The sequence below is a fragment of the Nomascus leucogenys genome, chromosome 4 (assembly GCF_006542625.1).
Source record: "Nomascus leucogenys isolate Asia chromosome 4, Asia_NLE_v1, whole genome shotgun sequence".
Lineage (NCBI taxonomy): Eukaryota > Metazoa > Chordata > Mammalia > Primates > Hylobatidae > Nomascus > Nomascus leucogenys.
In genome coordinates this window covers 112,531,244-112,556,942 of record NC_044384.1, presented here as the reverse complement: position 1 = coordinate 112,556,942, position 25,699 = coordinate 112,531,244, and the positions used below count along the sequence as shown (strand labels likewise).

The following is a 25,699-nucleotide window of genomic DNA, read 5'->3' as shown; positions in this document are numbered from 1 at the left end:
CCCATGATTCATTCATTCATGTGCTGGGCTCTGGGGATGCAAAGGGATATAAAACACCAGCCTTCCAGGGTCTTCCAATCTGTGGGGACCAGTTGAAGAAATGATGGAGGATGAAACCACGCCATGTGTATATCTGCACGAGGGGCAATCGTCGGGTGCTGTGGGAGCCCTGAGGGGGGCGTGGTGATGAGGAATCAGAAGTCGTTTAGCTGGGAGGAGGAAGGGAGGTGGCCTGGACGATAGGCAACGCAGTGTGAAAGCACTGAGGGTTGCACACAGACTCCTGGTTCTTATTTATGAATTCGCCTGTAGTTATAAAAGTCACATAGCCTCACTGTGCCCTCCAGCTCACTCTCCATCCTTCCCCACTCTGCTCAGTGATGCAAAGCTGACCCACATGTAGCCCCCCATGGGATCTCTCACACTCTGGCTTATGGCTGGGTTTGGTTGGTGAGAGGCATCCAGCAAGTGACCCAGAATATGATGGGAGAGTGAGGGCAGGGATTTCTCCTCCAGCTTTCCCCTGATGGTGGCCGTGGGCCACAGTGCCTGTGAAGTGCCTATCTACAGGGCTCGCACCTCCCTTCCCTTGCCTCTTCTGATGTGGGGTGTAATGGCACCTCACTTTCACCAACCTGAGAAATGCACCATCACCTGCTTCTGTTACGGTACTCTGCCCACACCTTTGTAAAAAGTCCCTTTAATAAAATATCCTCACAATGTCCAATTTGAACTTGCCATCTGTTTCCTGCTGGGGCCCTGGCTGATAGAGTCATTCACTAAATACAATTTAGAAATCAAGAAAAGGAAATTGTTACCCACAAGCCATAGCCATCTAATACATGCAAGTTTTAACGTTTTAATGTATCTCTTTGCAGTAGAGTTTTTGTCCATATATTTCACATGACTGTCCTTGTCCTTTATAACAATTTTAAATGGTGACTTTTTCACTAAACCCTATAATAAGAACATTTTCATAAAGAAAGTTACCATTTCATAGTGTCTATGCTGTTCCAGGTGAAATTTGGAGTGTGTTAACTAACATACATTATCTCATTTAACCCTCAAAACAATTTTATGAGATATATATTATTCTTGGGGATATCTGAAAGCAATGTTCGTCTAGAATTATTTCGTTCGTCTGGATTATTTATGGCCTTCTGTTTAAGGTCAGAGACTTTAACCTTATACCTTCCTTGCCTGGTGTTTCTAGCTTTCTCTTTTGGCAAAGAGCAAACTGATGCCCTGAGTCTCATGCTTTATCCTAACCAGTAAGGGAAATCGCAAGACGTTTGCAACTGCTCACCTGGAACATTTCAGCATAGATCTGGTCCACACAATCTGGAATGCCAGAGGTCCACACTGAGGTTAATAAGAGTTATGAATTGTGGGCTAAACAAAGGGGCAAATGCTTTAAATGGATTATCTTTCAGAATTTCCCCCAGAAATCTACAAGGTGGGCATGATTACATCATCCCCATTTTGCAGAAGACATTAGGTCTTACAGAAACGGAGAAAACTTGCTTATGATCACATAAGTAAGTGCTGGAAAATCTCAAGCCGAAACAATTCCATTCCAGGCCTTGTACTCTTAGCCACCATGCAATTCCACCTACATGCCTAGTTCTTCTTACTTAAAACTAAGATATCCCCAAGGAGATGGGAGAAAGGAGTCAAGAGGAGAAAGCCTCACAAGCTTCCAACTGGGCTGGTATGTGTCTATGGCAGCCTCACTTTGTGTGACGTGGCCTCCCAGGACCTCAACCCACTGCCACCTCCTCATTCACATGTCAGTCCTACAGGCATTCCACTGGCCTCACCATGACACTCTCACCCACTACCCAAGTCAGACAGCTTAATGGTAGACAAGCCCTACAGAAAGCCTCCTCATTCATTTTAGGTGTAACCTGAACAAGTTCTTAACTTTAGTGACACATAATCCATATTTATTAACATAAGTTACAAAAAAAATGATATCTCTTTCCCTCTTCGTAGATCCCATAAGAAAATCAGAAAGCAAACGAACATGATCAGAGTTTAATGAAATTGATCTCAATTCGAAGTCAATCCCAAGATTAGTTTGCTAGCTCTTCAGTAAAGAAATCATGCATGTCAATTTCTGATTAAATAAATTGGCCATGGGGAATTCAGAAAATATTTGGAGGATTTTTACCATCGCCTCAGTTGGAGACAAGATTTGAGATGACCTTTTCTAGCAAGGTCCCATTGCTGACACAAAGTCCAGGGTTGCAAGTGCCTATTAAGCCAGCTGGCCATCTCCTGTCCCTGTGAGCCCATGACCACTCAGTGCATTTGACAGCAGGGAGAACAACCTGATGGACTCCACCAGCTGAGCCATATATCTCGTACCTGCTCTCTGCTTCTAATTTGATCAGGAAATAATCACAAAAGGCCTGTACTCTACCCTGATGAGAAAAACAAACCAAGTTCCGGGTAGCAGGTCCCAGACTTGAAAGAACAGAACAGGCCTACACCCGGCCCAGAGGACTTACCTGACTTCTTGGTAAGGTGGCTCCAGACAGCAATCCCAGCGATACTTCTTGAAGCTCTCCACAGAGGAAGTCTCTCAGCAGAGTTCGAGCTTCTGCTCCTGGCAGCTGCCTGGAGCCCTTCTGGGAGGAGCGGCTTGGAAGCTGGGTGGAGAGTGTGGAGGAAGGCAAATGGGAAGAGAGCCAAAGTGATTTTAAAGAATTGTGTAGGAAACCCTGTAACCGGAGAAGTGACTGAGAGGGTACTTACATTTATACTTTGGAAGCATCTGCCTTTAATCAGTGCTTAATCTAACTCTGCAGAAAGCATCATTAATAAAGAAACAGGTTGTTGTTTTTTTTTCTGTGGCCTGATCCAAGTGGGTGAGGGAATACAGAAAAATCTGTGTGAAAACCCAGGTTGTGCTTCCGCATTCAGCTTAAGCTGCAGGCCTCCTAACCCAGCGTTCTGGGGTCTCACCCCCTACAGGACCCACTGAGGCCCACACAACATGGAATTGCTCACAGCATGTGCATTCGGCATCTCCTCCTTTCTCTTCTCTTGTGCCATCAACCTTGGGGTTCAGACCTAGAAAAATACTGATAACATGCATGCTTATGTGGTGGCCATAGGGATGCCAAGAAGAACTTTAGGTCATCCAGGCAACTCCGCAGCAGACCTGTCACCAACCCAAAACTCCCCCAAGTAAGCTCTTAGTTTTTTATTGTTGTTGTTGTTTGTTTGTTTGTTTTTTATTCCTGGGGAGAATTTAACTCTCCCTGGAAAGTATCACACCATAAGCTATTGTCACCTTCAGGAGACTAGCTGACAGTCAGCTGATATAAAGGGTACAGGGTGAGTGTTTACAAGGAAGTAGGTGCTTACGGAAGAGTGCAGGATGGGAAATAGGAAATTTTGGTCCCGCCACAAGGGACGCTGAATACTAGTTTCAGCTCCACCACTTCTCAGCTGCATGTTATTGGAAAGATCACTTAGTTTCCTGAGCCTTAGTTTTCTCCATGTTAAATATGATAATTCTTTCAAATCTTTTTACTGTTAAGAAGCAAATGTGATAATAGCTCTAAAAACACTCAGCAAACACTAAATGGAAGTATCTGTGGATTTTTAAGAGGAAAAATGCCTGGTTGCTTTTCTCCCCTTACTAAGCCAACACCCAGGTCCTCTGGAGAGGAATTGAAACCACAGACGTGGGATCAGCCCCTGGCCTGGCATGGAGCATATGGCTTGGGTTTTTGAAGCAGGAAGCAAAAATTCTAAGCCCTTGTCTGGTTTCACAGTGACTCTCAGAATAAGAGAAGACCAAAGAATAAGAGAGGTACTTAATAAGCAGTTATTAAGAGGTACTTATTAATTAAGAGGTACTTAATAAGGAGTTAATAGGCAGTTTTTACATAAATGCAACGTGTGTGTTTGAAAAGGTAAGAGGACTCCGAATCCATTGTCTTAAAGAGCACTGGCCTTTTGAAATGTAGACTCTTTAAAAATATTATTTTTCTGATAGGATCGTTTGGGTTTTTTTTGTTACTGATTTGTTTGAGTTCATTGTAGATTCTGGATATTAGTCCTTTGTCAAATGTATAGATGGTGAAGATTTTCTCCCACTCTGTGGGTTGTCTGTTTACTCTGCTGAAAAAGCTCTTTAGTTTAATTAGGTCCCAGCCATTTATCTTTGTTTTTATTGCATTTGCTTTTGGGTTTTTGGTCATGAAATTCTTGCCTAAGCCAATGTCTAGAAGGAATTTTCTAATGTTATCTTCTAGAATTTTTATAGTTTCAGGCCTTAGGTTTAAGTCTTTAATCCATCTTGAGTTGATTTTTGCATAAGGCAAGAGATGAGGATCGAATTTCACTCTTCTACATGTGGCTTGCCAATTATCCCAGCACCATTTGTTGAAAAGGGTGTCCTTTCCCCACTTTATGTTTTTGTTTGCTTTGTTGAAGATCAGTTGGCTGTAAGTATTTGGGTTTATTTCTGGGCTCTCTATTCTGTTCCATAGGTATATGTGCTTATTTTTATAGCAGTACCACACTGTTTTGGTGACTATGGCCCTATAGTATAATTTGAAATCAGGTAGTGTGAGGCCTCCAGATTTGTTCTTTTTTCTTAGTGTTGCTTTGGCTGTGTGGGCTCATTTTTGGTTCCATATGAGTTTTAGAATTGTTTTTTTTAATTCTGTGAAGAATGATGGTGATATTTTGATGGGGATTGTGTTGAATTTGTAGATTGCTTTTGGCAGTATGGTCATTTTCACAATATTGATTCTACCCATCCATGAGCATGGGATGTGTTTCCATTTGTTTGTGTCATCTATGATTTCTTTCAATTCCATCAAAAGGTGGGCTAAGGGCTGGATGTGGTGGCTCACACCTGTAATCCTAGCACTTTGGGAGGCTGAGGCTGATGGATCACCTGAGGTCAGGAGTTTGAGACCTTGGCTAACATGACAAAACCCCGTCTCTACAAAAAACACAAAAATTAGCTGGGCATGTTGGTGGGCGCCTATAATCCCAGCTACTCAGGAGGCTGAGGCAGGAGAATCACTTGAACCCAGTGAGCGGAGGTTGCAGTGAGCAGATATCATGCCACTTCACTCCAGCCTGGGCAAAAGAGTGAAACTCCATCTAAAAATAAAAAATAAAATAATAATAATAATAGTGGGCTAAGGACGTGAATAGACAATTCTCAAAAGATATACAAATGGCCAACAAATATATGAAAAAATGCTCAACATCACTAATGATTAGCAAAATGCAAATCAAAACTACAACGTGATACCACCTTACTCCTGCAAGAATGGCCATAATTAAAAAATCAAAAAACAGTAGATGTTGGTGTGGATGCAGTGAACAGGGAACGCTTCTACACTGCTGGTGGGAATGTAAACTAGTACAGCCACTGTGGAAAACAGTGTGGAAATTCCTTAAAGAACTAAAAGTAGAACTACCATTTGATCTAGCAATTCCACTATTGTGTATCTACCCAGAGGAAAAGAAGTCTTTATTCGAAAAAAGATATCTGCACATCCATGTTTGTAGCAGCACAATTCACAACTGCAAAATCATGGAACCAACCTAAATGCCCATCAATCAATAAGTGGACAAAGAAACTATATATATATGATGGAGATATATATATGATGGAGATGAGATATATATATGGTGGAGATATATATATATACATATTATATGTAATGGAATACTATGCAGACATAAAAAGGAATGAATTAACAGCATTTGCAGTGACCTGGATAAAATTGGAGGCTATTATTCAAGTGAAGTAACTCAGGAATTGAAAACCAAACATCGTATGTTCTCACTGATATGTGGGAGCTAAGCTATGAGGATGCAAAGGCCTCAGAATGATACAATGACTTTGGGGAGTCGGGGGGAAGAGTGGGAGAGAGGCAAGGGATTTAAAAACTACAAATAGGGTACAGTGTAGACTGCTTGGGTGATATGTGTACCAAAATCTCACAAATCACCACTTAAGAAATTACTCATGTAACCAAATACCACCTGTATCCCAATAACTTACAGAAAAATTTTAAAAAATTAAACAATTTTTTCTAAACAATTAAGTCACATTTAAGTCACATTCAGACTTCCTGAAGTTTCAAAGAATCTTTCTAGCTTCATCTTTAAGGTAAATGCAAATGATTCCAAATGTAAAGACTTAAGTGACAAAGAAGAATACACACACAGGTCACTTGAGTGGAGTTTACATTCAGGACTTTTCTATCCTGTGGGAAATTAAAACATGTGTCTGACAAATGGAGCAGAGCACCTGTGCTGGGTCCACATTGTAAGAGGATGTCAACATCAAACACATTCAGGAGGCCCCACACATTTGCATCCTCGGAGCCACACAGCACATTGCCCTCCCTTGGTGATGGCAGGCAGCAAGACCCTGCCAGTCTCAGTTCCGCCGTCTGATGAGGAGTCTGGCTTCAGCATCAGTGGCCAGGTAAGGTGCATCAGCTTTAGCGGCAGCAACACCTCCCATCTGCTCATTTAGCAAAGATGACATTGAGCCCCCTCTACTGCAGAACACCATGCTGTGTCCTGAAAACATTAAAACAAGACCTTAGCTCTTTAGGAGCATGCAGTCTGCTGCATGAGAAAGAACAGATGTGCTGAGAAAGAACCATAAAAAAGCAAGAGAGCATCAAGGAGCTGCAAGTAAGATACAGAGGCTTTCACAGCATGGGACAGGGAGCAACTTGTTCTGGGATGGCTTCCGAGAAGAGGTGAGATTTAAACTGAAGCATAGAGGATGACTAAGAACTCAACAGGTGGAGAAAGTGGGGATGGGCTTTCCATGAAAAGCAGGAGCAAGGGCACGCAGGCTTGGAGGTACGAGCATGTGTAGACAACCTCTAGTGGTTTCATGGAGATGTGGTATTGCCAACGGGAGGGGCATGGAAGAAGAGGAGGCAAAGTTGAAGGGATGCTTTGCATGGCCTTGAATATCTCTTGCATACCACCAAGGAGTTCACACCTAAACTTGTATTGATTCACACAGCAGGCATGACACTGGCACCGTCTCAAGCTCTCGATTACTTTAGGCATAACCACCAGGTCTTCTGTTTCCCTGATGAGGGCCACTGCTGACCTCCATGCAAATAAGCAGATGTCAATGGGCAATGTTCAGTGTAGGATGAGTGCCGCGTAGAAGAGTGAATAGCCAAAGTGAACAGAGCATTGTGTGGGGAAACTGAGAGTAAGCAAACCAAAAGAACTGGCTGTGACTGATTCTGCAGAGACAGCTCTGAGGAAGCATAGAATCCGTGGCTAGGAAGCACTTCCTCCAGGGTTCTAATGGAGACTCCTAGTAGATCCTTACAGAAAGCTCATTGAGAAGAGTTTCATGATCTTGTTCACTGCTGTGCCGTGATTAAAACAGTGCATGTCACTTAATAGGCGCTTAATAATTGTTTGTGAATAAATAACTGCTAACCTCCTCATAGTCCTTTCTGAGACCCAGCCCTGGCTCCTCAATCTTATATGTCTGGTCCTGGAAAGGAGGCCCTGCCAGGCCCCTGTAAGACAACGTTTGTAAGGTCTGGTTTCTTCATTCCCATCTTTTGTTTCCAGCCAGCTTCGCCCAGTGCAAGCCCTTCTCACCTCTCATCTTGACCATCATGAAGGCCTTCACAATCGACAATCTGCTCCAGTTTCCTCCTGGTAAGCTGTCCCTGTCCTGACCACCCCTGTTCCAGCCACATCTTGCTCTTCTCTGTTCCCTGCCCTGACCAGGCCTTGTGGCCACTCTGAGTCTTGCTAAAGTTGCAGTGCTCTCCTCCTGCCTTTCTTCTCACTGCATTTCCCAATCTCTGAATTTCTGCTGCTCCCGTGAAGATTTTCTTTTTCTTTTTCTTTTTTTTTTCCACATGACAAGGTGTTTATTGGAGTCTTAAGAACTGCAATTTGGAAGACACAGATTCGACTAGAAGTCAACTTGTGTTCCAAAGAAAGGGAGGGGAATATGCGTTTTTAAAAGGAAGCCGAGGCCTGGGTATGGTGGTGCACACCTGCAATCCCAGCACTTTGGGAGGCTAAGGCAGGAGACTCATGGGAGCCCTGGAGGTGAAGGCTGCAGTGAGTTAGGATTGTGCCACTTTACACCACCTTAGGTGACAGGACAAGACCCTGTCCCTAAAAAATAATTTTTGAAAAAAAGAAGCTGAGGATGATTATGCAAGTTGTTTTGAAAAAATATATATCATTGGTAGAGGCAGCTGGCTTAGTACCTGAGATCATTGGTTGTTTCTGTTCAGAAGTTGCAGCACTGGTGAAATTCAGCTGCTTTCCAGAATGTTGCCATCAAGGCTGTTTGGCCCAACCCAAAAATTCGAGGCAAGTTTCTGAGGGTTTTTTTTGTTGTTGTTTGCAAGGTTGCAGGTCATCAGTCCTCACTAGAATGGCTTCCTGACTTCACTTTAGAGATCTGAACCAGAGGGACACCATTTTTGGTATCAGTTTCAAAGGAAATGTTAATAACAAAGGAAATTAACATTGTTGATGTCATAGTTCATTATTATCATTATAGATCATTCATTCATTACAAAACAAATAAATTACATAATTTGAGGTAGGAGTATCTTACAAAAGAAAGATGAAGCAAGGTAAGAGGAGAGAGTAGCAAGGATTGTACATTTTTATTGCTATACAATATTTTACCCATTTATGGGGTATATTTGATTTTGTTGCATGCATAGAATATGTAGCAACCAAGTCAGGGTATCTGGGCCGGTGTCCATCACCTTGAATATTTATTATTTGTATGCGTTGGGAACATTTCAAATTCTCTCTTCTAGCTACTTTGAAATATAGAATACATTGTTGTTAACTATAGTCATCCTACTCTGCTATTGAACATTAGAACTTATGCTTTCTTCCTAACTGTATGTTTGTACCCACTGACCAATCTCTCTTCCTACCACTGCCCTCCACAACCTTCCCAGCCTCTGGTATCTATTATTCTCCTTGGCTTCTGTGAAGCCTTTCTTGACCATGTTTGTGCAGTGCTGTGCATACTTTCATGTTTCAAAATTATTTTAGATATTGCCTTTGTGTTTTGGTTTGGGTTGCCCCAGAAGCATTAGACAAGCACTTCAGTGTGGGAGTTTATTTGAAAAGTGATCTCAGGAAACAGGAATGAGGGAGTGAGGAATGGAAAGCTGAGAAGGAGAAGCCAATAAAGGGTGTGCACTTGAGATGATTACTGATATGGCCAACTGTGGCTCAGCCTCTCTAGAGACTGTCTGAGGAACCACGTAGAATGTACTTGAATATTAGGAGGCTGAAACATTTATCCTCTGGCTTACATTCCCTATTGTCAGAGATGTCATGGTAACCAGCCTCCAAGGCAGCCCAGTGATCCATATCTCCTGATATTCACTTTCTTGTGTGGTCCTATCCCAGATTGAACAGGGCTGACATGTGTAAACAATAGAATATTGGAGAAGTGACAATGTGTAATTCCTGAGGCTCAGTCATAAAGGGCATTGCAAGTTTTGTCTTGCTGTCTTGGATTGCTCACTCTGGAGGAAGCTAGTGGCCATGCTGTGAGGACACTCAGTCAGCCCTACGGAGATTCCACATGGGGAGCGTCTGAGACCTCTTGTCAATAGCCAGCACCAGCTTACCAGCCATATGAGTAAGTCATCTTGGAAGCAGACCCTCTATTCTCAGGGGTTCATTTCCCTCCCAACTCCAAATCCCTGGGCTATGCTTGTTTATGGGCCGAGAGAGCTCCCATGGCTTTGGAGAAAGCACTGAGACAGAAAAGCCAAGTGAAGCAAGGCAGACTCTTGAGGTGGGATGCTGTCAGTATGCAAGAGAACTGTCCAACCACAGCTTTAGCTGGAATCAGAGGTGGGCTGCTGGAATGTGGCAGGGAAGCCACGAGCACCTGCTAGACTGAGCAACTTCCTAAAAGATGGTTCCTGCATATTCTTATTTCCCCTCCCCAGGGCTCACCAAAGGGCTATTCATACATGTCAGTATTCAGCAAAGGCATCAATGCCCAACTCATGAGAGCTCCTGCAACACAACAGTGAAAATTGCTCCATCCTCTGACTTCCACTATTCATTCCTTTTACCTATTCTAAGTATTTAGTTCACTCTGCTTCCAGTTCTAATATATAGTATTGAGGATTCTTTTGGAACAGAATGCTAACCCTAGCTAGTATAAGCATAAAAGGAAGCTTACTGGCAGAGAACAGGGCTGTCACACAGAATTCAAGGGGAGAGAAGCTTCTGACCCTCATGGAGTAGAACCGAAGAATGAAGACCTGTAGGAAATACAGGGAGGTCTGTGTCTCCTTGTCTCTTGCAGTTGTTGCTAGTCTACAGCCTCTTTGCTCTCCTTTCTCAGTGTTTACTGGTTTTCTCTGATCCTAGTACACCTGACAGAAAATGGTCACTCTCATCCACCATGTTTACATGCTGCTCTCTGTCATTCCCAGATACAAAATTCCTAGGGAAGAGACTGAGCAGCCCCACCTGGCTCAGGGGCCTGACTCTGAACCTCAACAGAGGCCAGAGAGATGGAGGTCAGGCAGCTGCCCCTGCCAACCTGGTGGACCAGGGAGAAGCAATCCCTAAAGAAACCCCCAATGGGGGTAGCAACATTATAGCAATGTTTTAAAGATTAAATGAGGCAGTATGCCAAAACTTCCGTTCATACATTCTAAAATGTTATACTAAGGTCCAACTCTATTGTTATTTGGGAACCAGTATAGTGTAGAGGGAAAACACACATGCATCCCCCCAACACACACGTGTACACACACATGCACACACACACACGTGCTTACACATGTGCACACACATATATGCAAACACATGCTCACAAGCACACACATACACACACACACACGCACACACATATACACAACAGAATCAAAGACCTGAAGCCTACCTTGTTCTGCCACCTAATAGCTGTATGATCTCTTTTTGAACTTTCTGAGCCTCAGTTTCTTCATCTAGAAAATGGCACTGATAACATCTACTACATAAAGTTTTCATGTGTTTAAATGATCAGGAGTTAACACTTTATAAACTGTAAAGTACATGTGAAAATAAATGCATATGGTTGTGGTAATAGTATTTATATATGTGGTCTCCCACTAGCTACCATGTCCCTACCCCACACACAGATACAAATACATACACACTCCAATTCTTTATGCCCATCACAGCCCCTACCTACCACATTTGAGCCCCAAGTAGTAGCTGCAGTGGCTTGCTGACTTATTTGTTCAGGAGGGTTCAGGGAAGAGGTGGTTGGAGGGAGGAAGGGAAGGAACAAGGCAGGCAGGCAGGCAGGCAGGCAGGCATGCTGCCAGACTGAGGCTAGGATAGGTGGCCAAGTCTACATAGAGGCCCAGCGAAGGGACTGGCTGGAAGTCAAAAAGGATATAATTAACTTAAGAATCACCATAAACTTGTTGCCACTCTTAATAGGCTTCAAATATTTTCTCAATTTACCCTGGCTTCCTTCTTGGTTTACCCTTACTGGGGAGGAAGGAGGAGAAAAATCTTAAAGGGGCAGCACCACCAAGCACATAAGAGGGAGGAACAGGTCTAAGCTTTGAACAAAATCTCAGCAGCCCGCTGTGACATCGGCTGCCTGCACAGCCCCTCCTTAGGGAACACAGGGAGTGAGGGAGTTGCGTTGTAGTGACAGGAAGAAACACACATGCCTGACCTGGCTGTGAAGCTGCCATCCCTGGCCCTGTGGTCTGGGGGCTGCAGTTTAGTGTCCTTTGAAGAGTCAAGGGAGGATTGGCTTGTGATTCTCTCTGTGTTTGGTCATTTCAGCTTGCTTTGTTTTTTCCTGACTAGGCAGAAAGTGCATGTTGGTATTTCTGGAACAAATTTAAAAGCTTCTGGAAACGAATTCACAATGTGCATAAGAAAAGAGACAGTGTCTGATAACCGAAGTTCAAGTTCAGAAGCACCATGATTGGATATCACAGGATCAGCTCCTCACTCCACCTTAAGTTAACTGCTTAATGCCAAAGTCTAGTCTTAAGAAGGCTCAGTTCTCTCTCTAAAATTGAGAACACAACCTCCCCAGTCTACCTCCCACATAAGGTGGCCCAATCAAAGCCTCCAGGCTTGCCTGCCCCTGTGGCCATCTTTTGAATGCTCCCTTTTATCTGCAGCGCAGATGTTAGCTGCCTGTTTCTCTGCTGTCACCTGTATCCACTCCTGCTGCCCCTGGCTTCTGGTCCCCCAACGAGCCTGCTCTCAGGAAAGCATTAGTGAGCATCGTAGATCTCACCGGTGTTTCTGTAGGGAAGAGAGCGGAGGAGGGTTATACTGCACAGCCCATAGCAACAGGGGAGATCTCTCTTGGCCTTCCCTAACCCTACTGGACCCTTGATTGTATCTATTCACCTCAATTTCCTGCCATCTTTCATCTCAGGAATGAAACAGATTTCAATACTGTTTCCAGTCTTAAAGATGCCACCCCCTGTAATTTTTTGCATGCGTGCCCTTGGGGTCTTACTCTCCATCTCAAGCAATTTACCTGAGTATTTCTTTGAAACAAATAATATGCCCTCTCCAAAATAAATTTTAGTAAAGAAATATGTCACCAGCTCATTAGATTGCCATAATTTGGAATTAAAGGTAACTTTCTCTTTTAGATTGCTGTCAATTTTATATTTAATCTTAGAAATTAAAAATAGATACTGGAAATCTTAGTTAATTTTTTGGTTGAGGCCTGGCCTCTCAGACACCATTCAAGAGGCCTTGAGGTGAGTGTGTGTGCCTGCTCATAGATGTCTAGAGAGTCAGACCCTCAGGGTCCCTGCTTAGCTCACTCTCCTGGATCATCTGTGACCCATGCTCTGGGCAGTCCAGATTGTTAGCCTCTAGGCTCCTTGGACACCAGCAAGACCCCTTCCCTATAACACCCAGCATGACGTTGCCTTCTGAGAAGAGGTCAGCACCATGGGCCGTGAGCACACCCTGACCATGAGGGCTTCATTGTGCCCCCAGAGCTTTAGGACTTTGCTCAAAAGGAGGGGCATGTGTGGATGCTCTTTCAGCCCCTCTGAAAGCCCAGACTGCCTGATCTCCCAATCCCTAGACCCATCTTCCTCCATCAGGGAGCTTAACAGGCTTTGAAGTAGAGGCAGAGCTGCTACCAGAGCCCCAGTGGAGGGTCCAGGGTCTCACAGCCTCAGCAACTCAAAGCTATAGATCCTGCTGCCGTGGCTCAAATCCAGAGACGTAAGTGTCTGATGTGTGTCCCTGAGAGCTCAGCTTGCATTCACACTCACCCATACACTTACACACACACATTTTTTCTTTTCTTGTTTTTTTTTGAGAGACAGGGTCTCTCTCTGCCGCCCAGGTTGGAGCTCAGTGGCGTAATCATAGCTCCCCGCAGCCTTGATCTCCTGGGCTCACACACACATACACGGAGCTCAGCAGAAGAGACACGTGAAAGAAACAGACTCTAAAACCTAAAACGTCACTGAGGACACCACCTAATTCCTTCTGGACGGTTGGACTCCCTTTACCCTAGAGGTAAGGAAAGAGAGGCTCACAGGCCAGGTGATCCCAAAGCGGAGACAAAAGAGCAAGCAGGCAGGTAAAGGGCCTTACTAACTGGGCACTGGCCTGGCTAAGGCTCACCTCTCTGTCCTCTTCTCACCTGCCCTCATGCCAGAGGCTTATTCCCACAGCCATATCTGTGCTCCTGCTGGACCCCTGTATGAGCTGCCCTCTTCTTTACTTCCTTTCCAAATCCACACCAACATTCAGAACTGGTTCAAGTCCTCTTCTTCCAGGGAGCTTTTCTCACAGCAAGATCTGACCTCTCTTGGCCACCAGTAGCCCAGCCAATGACACTGACGAATACTATGTGCTCCTTCCTCCCCTCCCTGTTTCTTGGTGAATGAGCCTCATCTCCTGGGTGGGCTGAAAGCTGGTTCAGGGCAAAGACTATCATACTCTCTGTATGTCTCAACACCCAGCCTGGAGTTCATGCTCATAAAGTAATATTCAATTCCTTATTAACTGGGACAAAAGATGTTGGATGGAAGAAGGCTCAGCCGCTTCCAGAAAGACACTTGGGCTTCAAAGCTTAAGGAAGACAGGAGGCAGGAGGAAGGAGGGAGGCAGAGAGGGAGGGAGAGGGAAGAAGCACTCACTAAAAGCTTGTGGAATACACAGAAGAGCTGAGCATCAGAACAAAGACTCATTTAAGAGGGCAAAGGAAACACTAGATGGCTGTTAATGGTGAACTGAATATGATAAATTATTTCTTAAATTACTTGGTTTCACTCCTTGTTGCTATGTACAGTTAATTGGAGGGAACAAAATCCTGCTGCAGAGAAGAGCTCAGAGCTGTGCCTGCCTGGATGGGGGAGTGATGGGGGAGCCTCGGAAGCCCCCTTACAGTCTCAGATTTTTCATTTCTCCAGGACCATGTAGCCACGGTGAAGGGCTGACAAACCACCATTCACTCTCCAGCTTCCTGCGGTGACCCAGGTCCTTTTACCTATGCTCCGGTCCCCTAGCAGGCTTGGGTCATTGGCAGCCCAGGTAGCCCAAGGGAGAGAGAATCAGAGATGAGCTGAGTGGCCAGAAGTCACCCAAAGGATTCCCCAGACTCTGAACACCAACCAGGCCCCAGCTGTCTCTCACCTGAAAGAAAGCTAGATGGCCTCAACAGCAGATTTAATCTCAGTTCAAAGACTTGGATTGTGACTCTTTTTTCCCTTATGTATCATATATATGTACACACACACACATACTTATATATGTACACACACACACACAGAGACACACTGAGGTACACTGAGTTTTTACCAAATTATAAATCACTTAGTGGAGAAAGGGGTCAAAGGAGACATACAGAAATGAGTAAGACAGTTTCTGCCTTCACTTACTTGGGAAGACAGATACAAGTATATTGAATTTATTATGGGCTGCATAGAAAAAAAAAAGTCTTTCTAACACTTAATTTAACACCAAGAATCTGTTAGAGTTTGGAATTTTATTAATAATCCTGTGGCCAAAGGGAGAAGAGGCAGGCAAAGTGAGCCTGATAACATTGTCAGAAAAGAAAAGAAATTTAGGAACACGTAGAGCTGTGTGACGGACCAGGATTTCACACAAAATGTTCACATGAAAATTAATTAATGAGGCTCGGAGAGTTTTAGTTACATTATATAGGAGACAATATTAAAATGTTGAAGTCCACATGTCTACAAGATAGTTTAATAACCACTATCAAAAGGCATTTTTATAATTATGGAAGTAGAAAAAAGAAAAGTTATAAGATGTAGCACAGGTGTAAGTTTGAAGACCATGTCACTTTTTCTAAACAATATTTAAATTTACATTTAATCTTATGTTTAGAAACTATTTTCAACCTTCAGTTTTATCACAAGAAAATGTTTTTAATTGCTATATTTGTTTGAATACACTTTTGAATAAATAAGTGTTATCTCAGGAGAAAAAGCTTTTTCACAAGTCTGTTAATTAGAGGCTCACCGTCTCTTCTTGCAGTCAGAAGTCAACAGTAACACCATATAAATGGTGTTGAGATACACACACACACACACACACACATATATATAATTATATATAGCAAAATCAAAATGCTAACAAAGAAAGGAATATGAGATAATGGTTTTTATATTAAAAAACTGTGGTGCTTAAAGAAGAGCCTAGAATGACAGTTCTATCAGTATGGATAGTTAGATACCTTGAATAATTCTTGCTAGTAAAACAACTAAAATATTGGATAAAATATTAAAAGTTTAAAAATTAGAATATTTAAAAAGCTCTTATGATTTAAGGACTCTAAAATAAATAGAAAACAGAAACCTCTGGATGGAAGAGAGTGTTGGAAGCAGCTTTGACCTGAAGGATCTGTGCCCCACCCTGAAGATCTTAGGCTTCCACTTGGATGACTGCACAGGGTGGAGGCAGGACAGAAAGCCTGGGGACCATCTAAAGTGGAATATTTTAAAGGAGTTCATTGTGTAAAGCTGGAGCATCAAAGGGCTCCACCTACAGTGTAAGGTGAACAAGAAACAAAATCTCTCTTTAGAAGGAGGCTGGCAGATGCCAACATGAATTCTTTCTGAAGGAGTTCTACTGTGTCCCAGACCTCAAGCAATTCCTACAAATAAGATTTTAGTAAAAATATCACCTTACAATCAAAATCACAAAACATACAAGGAAATAAGTCACCATGAGTGAGAGCCAAAATAATAGACAACACAAAGGCTTAGCAACTGGAATTAACAGATAGAAAATGTAAAAACTGATAGAAAAGCTGAAAAACATGAGGGTACAAGAGATCATAAAGAATAATCTTAGAAAATTTCAAAATTAAAGAAACAGAATTTCTAGAAATAAAAATAATTAGCAACTGGGATTTAGAAATGTAATGCGCAAGTTAAACAGATTAGACATATATGAAGAGAAAGTTAGTAAACTAAAAGGTAAATATAACAAAATTAAACCGAAATATGGCACAGGAATAAAAAATGATGCAAAATAAGTAAGAAGGGTTGGGACATGGAGAATGAATTAAGAAGGCCTAATTCAAGGCCGGGCGCAGTGGCTCATGCCAGTAATCCCAGCACTTTGGTAGGCCGAGGTGGGTGTATCACGAGGTCAGGAGATCAAGACCATCCTGGTTAAACACGGTGAAACCCCATCTCTACTAAAAATACAAAAAATTAGCCAGGCGTGGTGGTAGGCACCTGTGGTCCCAGCTACTTGGGAGGCTAAGGCAGGAGAATGGCGTGAACCCGGGAGGCAGAGGTTGCGGTGAGCCAAGATCACGCCACTGCACTCCAGCCTAGGGGACAGAGCAAGACTCCGTCTCAAAAGAAAAGAAGGCCTAATTCAAGTCTAATTGAATTTCTAAAAGAAAATAATAGAAAAAAATAAGAAAAACAGTATTGGAAGTGTATTATAACAATGGAGAAATTTCCAGAATTATTAGGAAATGCCAATCTTCGAATCTAAAAAGCTCAATAAATCCAAAGTGAAATAATTTTTAAATCAATAACTACATGCAAAATAGTGAAATTTTGAAACATCAAAGGCAACTAGATTCTGAAAGCTGCCATAGAGAAAATATAGACTGTGTACTAATGAATGGCAATTTAATTCCTGGCTGACACCTCAATATCAATAAAAGAATACAGAAATCAGTAGAGTAAAATGTTCAATATATTGAGAGAGGGAAAAACCCAAAACTGTCAACTTCAACTTGTATACTGATAAAAACTCTCAAAAAACAACAGTAAAACACAGACAAGTTCAGACAAAAACTAAGAAAAGTTTATCATTAAAAGATCCTCACTGAAGAAAACCCTAAAAAATATACTTCAAGCAGAAGAAAAATTCTTCCAAATGCTAAGTCTGAGACACATGAAGGGATGTGAGTAAAAACGTAGGTGGATATGAATAGGAGGATACAGCTAAGCAAACTCTGACTCTGAAGTTAATAATAACACTAACAATAGTAATAATGTCTAATAGAATAATAGAATAATGTCTAATTCGAGGGGTGAGAAGGTGAGCTGGAAATAAAATATGGGATAACAAAAGCATCTAAGTTGAGAGAGGTTAACAAGAATTAAACATTCTCAGATCCTCGTACCGGTCTAATTCAGCAGGATTAATATTTGGATTGGTTTTGGTTTAGTGCAGGCATGTTAAAACAACTTGCTCAACAAATTGTTCAACTTCTTTAGCAAGTTGAGCAAGTTGTTCAAGTGGACATAGAGTGGATAACTTTTTCCAAACAAGTCAAGAAAGAAATTATAGTAAGAAAAGGAAAAGAAGTCAAGAATGAAGATTGTTAAACATTATGTAAAGTGACATAATACAGTCACAAAAAGATAGATATTATATGATTACACTTATATGAGATACCTACCAATTCATAAAGACAGAAAGTAAAATGGTAGTAGCCAGGGGACGGGAGGAGGGGAGAAAGAGGAGTTGTTTAATGGATATAGAGTTTCAATTTGGGAAGATGAAAAAGCTCTGGAGATTGATCTCACAATCATGTGAATGTACTTAACACTATATTGAATGGTACACTTTAAAATGGTAGGATGGTAAATTTTATGTTAGGTGTATTTACCACAATATTTTAAAAGGAAAAAAGAGTGGAAATTGTTTAGAATTTTTTTAACCATAAAATGCAGTATAAAGAGAAAACACATAATGAGCATACGATAGTATAAATATATTTTAATATATCAGTAATCACTTTAAAGTTCAATATACTTAACTCTCCAGTGTCAAACAGTGTTTTCATATTGGATTTAAAATAACAGTCCAGTTACATGCTTGTTATGAGACACAATTAAAATATAAGAAGACAGAAATATTGAAAGTCAAAGAACAGAAATATACATACTGTCATAAACCAAGTTTCCATACTTAGACTGTTTCTTAGTTTTTACACACTCAAAACATCTACTTACACCTCCTGCAAGACACTTTTAAATGCAGCAGACTTAAGACCTGGGGAGGTGATGGCAAAAATTGCATTACAGAAATACAAACAATTTCAAATCAAATACAATTAGAACATTCATAATCTAAAAAATTGGAAGTCAGAAATGCTCCAAAATCTGAAACATTTTGAGCACTGCTATGACATTCAAAGGAAATGCTCACTGAAACATTTCAGGTTTCATATTTTCAGATTAGGAATGCTCAACTGGTCTGCAAATATTCCAGAATCTTTAAAAATCTGAAATCCAAGGTACTACTTGTCCCAAGTATTTTGGATAAGGGATACTCAACCTGTATTGCACATTTGATCTTAGCAGTTCTTTGGTCACCCCACTCCAAAGCTCCAGGCATCATATAATCTCATTGGCTTCTCCCTTAACCCTTCCCCTCTCCCTCCCACACTTGCACCCAGTATCTCTAATTCTTCTTGCTCATCATGCCCAGCAATTCAGCTTTCTCCAGTCCGCCTATCCAAACCCAGTCAATATTCAAATCCATGTAGATGCTCTGAATATTGACAGACATTTTACTTAATAAGAGCCTTTCTTTTCAGAAGGTAGTGATTTATTATTATATGTAGAATTAGAAGCAATCAGGAGAATATTTTAATATCAAATACTGCACAGAGTGTGGCTCATTCCAGAGCAGTAGTTTCTAACCAGAAGTGAGCATCCAACTTCTCAAAAGCCTTTCTGCAAATCTTCTTAATCAGACCACCTACCATGGATTTGGATCCACAAGCATCTCTGTTAAGCAAAAGAGAAAATAAAAAGAAATCACTGTTGCTGAGTAGGTTGTGATCACTCAGAAAGAAGAAAGAGTGGGTTTCCACTCCACTCTTGACTTCCTAGTCCGGCCCTCCTAATTTGTCTGAAATGTTGCCATGGTTTCTTCTCTAGCCAGTTGGCCTGCTGTTCCTCCTCCCGCTCCACTGGCCCTGTACACACCACATCTGAGACCAGGGCTGCTCAGAAGACTTGGAGGGCTCCCCATTAGCGCTGGATAAGAATTACATCACCTGAACGAGTCACTTTACCCCTCTGTGCCTCAGTTCCTTCATTTGTAAATTGTAGATGGTAATAATTTGTAGGCAGTCATGAGGTTGATATGGGAATGAAGAGTCAATATTTGAAAACCCTTTAGAACATTGCTTGATACATCATAAGTGCTCAACAAATGCGAGCCATTACCACTGTTAGTGTTGTTTGTGTTTTCTCTTGTTTTGATCACACCTCTTTGCTTTGCAAGTAAAGCTGCAGAATATGGCCCTAGCTTCACCTGCCTTTCCAGACTCATTTCCCACTGAGACCCAAATTGGAACATCTCCATCACCCAACAAAATGCCTTGGAGTTTCCCCTTCTGCGCTTAGCTCACTCTGTAACTTCTACTTGGAATACGTGTTTTTTTTCTCTCTACATATTGATTAATCAGCAGATAAGCCATTCTTTCAAAGGCATAACTCAAGTCTACCTCCTCCATGGAGTTTTCTCTTCTTGCCACAATCCCATATTAAATCTGCATCACCTCTCACCAGGAATATTTGAATAGTCAGACCATCTTCAGCCTCTCTCCACCAATATTACTATTCTCAATGCTTTCAGAAAATTGTTTTCCTTTTACAAGAACATACATTCACTGATTGCCTATGATGTGCCAAGCACTGTTGGAACCTTCTGCAATATTTTATTACTCACTGCAACTACCCACATACAACAGGTATTACTATCCCCATTTTACAGACAAGAAAACTGATGCTCAATGCCAAGATCACACAGCTGGTGGTGGAGAGGCCAGGATCCACGACCACATCTGCCTCCTCCAGAACCCACACTCCTTCCACCACAGTCATCTCTGCTCCAGGCTTGCCATTTTTGCCACTTCTACCGACCACCTGTATAACTATTAACTTACTATTTTTATTTATATCAAGTCCATTTTTATTCTTAGATATATTCTTTTTAAAATCTGTATGTCACTCCTGTTCATTAAAAATGAATAACACTTTTCCTCGGCATGGTAGCTCATATCTGTAATCCCAGCACTTTGGGAGGCCCAGGTGGGTGGATCATTTGAGATGAGGAGTTCAAGACCAGCCTGGCCAACATGGTGAAACTCCGTTTCTACTAAAAATACAAAAATTAGCTGGACATGGTGGCATACGCCTGTAATCCCAGCTACTCGGGAGGCTGAGGCAGGAGAATTGCTTGAGCCTGGGAGGCAGAGGTTGTGGTGAACTGAGATCGCGCCACTGCACTCCAGTCAGGATGACAGAGTGAGACCCTGTCTCAAAAAAAAATTAATAACTCTTTTCATAAACAGAAAGTAATATAAAGTGAAATGAAGATAATTTGCTGTTATTAAATTTAAACATGATAAGGAAGGATAAAGAAAAGCTCCCTAATGTGGTTTGTGGACCCAGCGTGCTTTGGCCCTGTCCCCTCCGGCCTCGGCCCCTCCACTCTCCGCCTGGCCCTTCCACAGCAGCCTTCTTTCTGTCCTTAGTGCTTGCCATGTCACTGCCACAGGGTATTTGCACATGCCATTCCTTGACCTAAAACCCTCTTCCCCATCATGTTTACTTACCTCCTTCCAGCCTTTCAAAGGTCAGCCTTGGGGAAACCTTTAAAGACCTTCTAATTGGGCCAAATCCTCTCTACCTCAGGCCTCAGGGAGCCGTGGGTCTCTTCTTCATAGCACTTTTCCCAGGGACAGTTTTGCATTTGTTTGTGAAATTGATTAGCCTCTGTTATGTAAATTCACCAGGGCTATGACTATTCCTGGTTTTGCTCACCATTGAATTTCCAGAATTTAGCATGGTGCCTGATACACTGTAGGCATTTAATAGTATTTGCTGAATGAAGGAAAGAGTGAATGAGTGACTGAATTGTTCCCAGGTTTTTGAAATCTAAGTAGTAAAGTGCAATTCCTTGCGGACGTAACTTTTTTCTTCCCTACTCAACACCTGTGTTTCTGATTTGATTATGTGGTGTGAGATACTGTAAGCTTTCCCCGGTGAGGTCACCACTGCTTCCTTTGACCAAGGAGGCACAGCTGGGTCACAGGTTTTGAGGTTGTGAGAGTGCTCACAGGTTTTGAGAGTCAGTGCTTTCTGAATCTTCTGAGTCCTCCAGATACTGCCATCTCCATTGTCCATCCTTTGCGGATCTGTGTCATCCCATTCACACAAGACTGTGACAGATAGGCAGGGGCTTCCATATGGAAAAATAAAGATATAACTAACAAGGTTTAAAACAGCCTTCCATGATTCTTTTAGATTTCACATTTCATAAAACACCAAAAAAATTTGATCATTTCTCTGCCAAGTCTGCATAGTGTTTCTCCAAAATCTCTCTATCTCCACTGCCAATCTCTAAGTCACGCTCTTGTCCCTGGCATCTCGACCATTCTAACAGACCCCTCCAGGCTTTGTCTTCTCTAATGGATTCTCTAACAGGCACAGTCCTAAATTCATATATGGGCAGGTTGCCTCTTAGCTGAGAAACTGGGAAGTCTCCCAAGTCCCAATTCCCCACAGATCACATCAAGGCTTCCCCAGCAAACATTTAAAACCCCCCTTAGTGCAGACCCCACCCTGCCCGTTCAGCTTCTTTGCTCAACAGAAGAGAAAGCCGCTTGCTGTTCTGTGGTCACCCTGAGATTCAACCCAGGCCTGCAGCTCACCTATGGCCCACATCACACCCACACCAGCACCAGGCACAGGGGACCAGACAGAAGGAGAACCTGAGCGACTCAGTGTTAGTCCCCACAGCTGAGGAAGCTCTCAGAGGTGCAGACAATCCTTGCTGCTGGGTGCTCATAAATGCTGGAGGAGGCATCAACTTAGGCACAACTCACAGTGGGTGTGAATGAAAATATCTCTTTCTGCTTTCTTTGAGAAAAAAAAAAAATACCAACTCACATTGAAAGAATAGAATCATTTACATTACATGGATCCTGGGAAAACCATGGAAAACTGCACTCAGGGAAAAGAATGGCAGAAACAAGGGGAATCACCTCCAGAGGCAAACTGGTTTCTAAAACCATCTCTCCAGGAAGGGATGTTAATGGGGAAGCAATCCAACAAAAGACCCAGAACTACTGCAGGCAACTGTGATTCAGTGATGTCCGTCATGGAGCCGCAGCTGCAATACGCTCTTACTGCGGAGCCCAAGCAAGTCACAGAACCTCTCTGAGTCTGTGATACGGAGATGGTAAACTAAACATCATCGGAAAAGTGAGAGGATAAGGAAAGATATGTGAAGAGGTGTTATAAACTGTAGCCTGGTTTCAAGTGTATATGAGCTCAGGAGAGACCTCTGGGGGCTTTTTGGGTTTTCTGGAGGTGGTTGCTTCTGGCAGAGAGGGGATTACAGATAAATCAGGTCAGATCCAGAATTTTATCCCCACCTTTGATGATTCAGAAACATTTCATTTATTTAAGAAAATAGTCCTGACTGCTATCCAGGGCAGCTTTTCCCCAACATCACGCTACCAAGGAAACCAAATTAATAACCAGAGATTTACTCGCTGAGGGTGGAAGCTGAGCCAAAGGAGACCGGATAGTCAGAGACACACTTTTTTTTAAACCACAACTTACACAGAGCCTGAAATTTCTGATGCAGTGGAGAAATGGTCTATCAACACCAGGGTGAGATACCCTAGAACACCAGACACAGTATCTCACTCTGTTTGTCGGTAGCAGAACAAACTCTGTAATTGGTTTTCTTCAATTTCAGGAGAAATCCTTTGTCTGCCCTTTATGTAGATGTCTACCCTTCTGTCTGCATTTTCCACTAGTATGACACAGTTTCCAAGGCTACAGTTTATGCTGTGGCTCTTGGTTTTCTTCCTTATCTTCCTAATTCAGAAAAACCCTAACCTGATCAACCACATGTTTAACAAGCCTTCTCTGAGTTGAGCTTTCCATGTATTACGGAAATTCTTATTATGCAGGAATGTCACTTCCTGACCTGTTGGACAAATTCAAAGAGTGCCTTCTTTGGTACTTTAATTACATTTCCAAGTAATTCTGAAAAACAGACCTGGAAAATGGCTTGAAGTTGGCTCCAATGTGAATAGAGCACTGTGAGGAGAGAAGGCCTGAAAAAGCAGCAACATTGAGCACCAAGGTGGCCAGTGCCTCCAGGGCCCATCTTCCTGGTACCTTTAGGGATCAGTGTTCCTGGGTTGTGTGTGTGTGTGTGTGTGTGTGCGTGTGTGTGTGTATTCCTCATCCATGGTTTCAGGAAAGAGCAGCAGACATCTGATTTATGGCAAATTTTTTAGAGAAAGTGCCATAGTAGCCATCCCAAGGCCAAGCATGAATCTAGCACCAGGGCAATCCACAGGGAGAATTCCAGTTCAAAAAACATAAGGGACAGCCTGGCACAGTGGCTCACTCCTGTAATCCCAGCACTTTGGGAGACTGAGGCAGGCAGATCACCTGAGGTCAGGAGTTTGAGACCAGCCTGGCCAACATAGCAAAATCCTGTCTATTAAAAATACAAAAATTGGCCGGGCATGGTGGCAGGCACCTGTAGTCCCAGCTACTCAGGAGGCTGAGGCATGAGAATCACTTGAACCCAGGAAGCAGAGGTTGCAGTGAGTCAAGATCCCAAGGTCATGCCACTGTACTCCAGCCTGAGCAACAGAGCAAGACTGTTTCAAAAAACAAAACAAAACAAAACAAAACAAAACAAAAAGCAAAAAGAAAAAAACAAAAACAAACAAAACCACAAGGGACAAGTGTGGCCCCATCCAGCCTCAGGTGTACCAGTGAGCCAAATGAAGCTGACATGTAGTGCAAAAGGAGATGGCATTAACTTAGAACTGAGGGATTGAGCAAAAGATGAAAGTACCAACTTGGGCCAACCCTGGCCCATTTGGAGCTGTGAGTACTAAGGGGGAAATGGCAGTCCCTGCTGCCTGCTCTGTGGGACCACATCTGGACCACTACAGGATGCAGAATTCCTGGAACTTTTACTGGGTGTAAAACGCATTTCTTTCCACAGAGCAAGAGGAAATTAGCTTCATTCCCAACAAAGTGCACAAGTCTTCCTGGCCCACTAAGGCATCCTTTTTTCTTAATGGTTTAATGGGCTCTGGGTAAACAGTGGGTGAGCCCCTGACTTAAATGGAAAGGTCTGAGATTATGTAATACAGCCCTGCCAAACTAATAAGTCAGGGTGGGGAGCTGCTTCAGAGCTATTGCTTTTATACGAACAACCCAGTGGATTGTTTTACTGGAACAAGCTTTGAAATAGGTTTCATTTACTAAGGGAGGAAAATTTCTCTGAAAGTAGAGAATCAGTAGACATAATACATGAAAGATACAGTGGTGAAGCAGTATATAGTTAGTTAAAATATGTCATGCTACACAGTGACAATGGTGATGGCTCAAGGATGGGGTGGGGGTCAGGAAAGGAAAACCAAGAAGGAAGAACCCTGGACCCAGGGTCAGGATCCTGGGCTGTCATGTAACATCTTCCAATAAAAGTGATCTTGGGGGAGACCATTCTGGGCCTTGGTTTCCACATCTGTGAAATGCTATTATAGCCATGAACACTTACTGAAAGCTTACCCCATATGCCAGACACATCTTCCAATCACCTTATGTGAGTTATCTCATTTAATTTTCACAACAATACCAAGTGGGGGGAAATATTCTGGCTTCTCTTGAAAACTCAGAAAATCTAACAACGTTGAATATGAGTCCAAAATGTCAGCAAGAAGCCAGAGCTGAATAGGGAAGGCTGTTTTAGATGAGACCATTAGCCACAGACCTCACCACTCTTCTTACTGTGCTCCTTACTTCCTTTATAGTACCTGAGTTGTTCCTGCTGCATGTGGGTTTGTGGCCCCTGCATTAGATGGCCTTCATGATTCCTCTTCACCCCTGAGCTTTGATGATTTTTGCTCCATGTCACCTTCCCCAGAGTGGTCAGGCCATTCTTCAATATTCAGACCTAGGCAAAAGGTGCATGACTTTGAGCTCCCCTAGTTAAGTTAAGGCTCCTAGAAAGAAGGGGCATTGGGGGCTGAGGAAAGGTGCTCACTGTGCCCTATAAAATAGAGTTTCAATAGACGCTGGTTCCTCTGTGGCCTGACCTCCCCTGTGTCGGCAACTTGAGTCTCACTTGAATGGGGAAAGAAAGTAATAGAGAA

General features: G+C 42.6%; 1 protein-coding gene across 1 annotated transcript in view; it reads right to left on the bottom strand.

The window, feature by feature from the left end:
* SCN11A (sodium voltage-gated channel alpha subunit 11) overlaps nt 1-25,699 on the bottom strand; it is a 193,410-nt gene that overhangs the window by 101,568 nt on the left and 66,143 nt on the right. Inside the window, exon 3 of the mRNA XM_030810198.1 lies at nt 2,514-2,654. The gene's annotated coding sequence lies outside the window, so the exon portion shown is untranslated. The remainder of the gene's footprint in view (nt 1-2,513; nt 2,655-25,699) is intronic.